Raw genomic sequence first — 1,549 nt, 5'->3', positions numbered from 1 at the left:
CAATTCTGTTCCCTACAACCATAAAACATACACTTGTCTATAGTACATAGTTTATCTGACAGAAATAATTGAACTAACTCAATATATAAGTCCATTCCAAACCGGTTCTAGTACCACCTAACATCACAACAACAGAAGAGCAAATAGTGGGGCCACTGATGTTGTTTCTGTCATTGTCCATGATGTCAGGAACATTACTAAATCAATTCAGTTTGTGGTCTCTATTACTGTGATTGTTTTCACTTCTGTTATTTTTGTTACCCAAGTAATTTTAATTTTACATTTCTTTCCGCATCTACATACTTATTCGTCTCATATTTCAAAACATATGTCCATCGAAAACGAGATGAATAACTTCTTAAGAAAGTTGTCGTTCATATTTTGTCATAACGGACACTCAACAATACCCACGACAAATCAGTTTTGAAATAGATTAGTCCTACTTACTAAAAGACTACTGCTCTGTTAAAAAAGGGAACTACTGGAATTATAGCAGCAAGAATAAGAAGGTTTAATAGTGAAAGAATGTAGCCCTCACATTCTACATTAACATTATATACATTCACAGTTTATATAAGCAGTGACCGAAGAAGAGGAGAAGGAGGAGCTAGTTAATATATTGTTTGTTTCTATTGCAGGATGTCTATCAGAATGAAGGAAGCATAGAGAATGTTCATCTTTTATCCATTCTTTCAAACATTGGCTGTGGACTATCATTTGTCTGTCTCATTCTTACAGTAATAATTCATGTTTGTTTCAAGTAAGCATTTCAAATTCTATTTTTATAAACTGTTCAGATACACAAACACAACATCTAACAGTTTGTGAGCTTCTCACAAATTGTTAAGATCGATGTGCTTGATGTCTGCAGGATAAGGGGAGGAGTCAGAATATTATCGCTCTGAAGAGGAGTGATAGGACATAGTTAATGCAGGTTTTGTAAGTGACGCAATGTAAGGATAAGATGCGAAAGATAAAAGTGGCGGTGGGGATCTATCCTGTGTGTTACAACAAAGTTGGGTTGTAACTTGTCAATTCAGTAAAGTATAAATGCAGTATTGTAGTGAAGTAGTGACACTCTTTCTGCTATTACTACTATATCAGTGTCTGTATTTCATTAAACAGTATGCCTGTAAACTGTTGTGGGTGTTGGTGAGTTAATATTTTCAATGAAACCCAGATGAACATATTTTTAGTGTGGCCGAGAATATTCGTGTATTTTCTGTATATGTGGAAGTGGTGTACATGTGTGCGTGTGTTTGTAGCAGTAATACCCTCCCAAAGATGTTAATACAACTCGAATGCGGGACTATCTTGAGATTTGTAGAGTGTCAGCATTTGCTTTAAGCTGACCAGTATTTCCTTAACTAAAAGAGTTTGTGACATGGTGTTGGCAATGGTACATACATACATACATACATACATACATACATACATACATACATACGTAAACGAAGAGAAAGAAGTGTCTTGGACCGAGAAATAAACAGCCATGCTGTCGCAATTCATATCATCGCCATCGCATCTATCGTATACCTATATATATATA

General features: G+C 35.2%; 1 long non-coding RNA gene across 1 annotated transcript in view; it reads left to right on the top strand.

The window, feature by feature from the left end:
* The first annotated feature begins 647 nt into the window (after positions 1 to 647).
* The window catches only part of LOC106878118 (uncharacterized), a 5,542-nt gene continuing 4,640 nt past the window's right edge, over positions 648 to 1,549 (top strand). The window contains exon 1 of the long non-coding RNA XR_001410465.2: positions 648 to 760. This is a non-coding gene — a long non-coding RNA (uncharacterized LOC106878118). The remainder of the gene's footprint in view (positions 761 to 1,549) is intronic.

The sequence above is a fragment of the Octopus bimaculoides genome, chromosome 28 (assembly GCF_001194135.2).
Source record: "Octopus bimaculoides isolate UCB-OBI-ISO-001 chromosome 28, ASM119413v2, whole genome shotgun sequence".
Lineage (NCBI taxonomy): Eukaryota > Metazoa > Mollusca > Cephalopoda > Octopoda > Octopodidae > Octopus > Octopus bimaculoides.
Note: the sequence above shows the minus strand (reverse complement) of the source record. Positions and strands in the feature narration are given on the sequence as shown.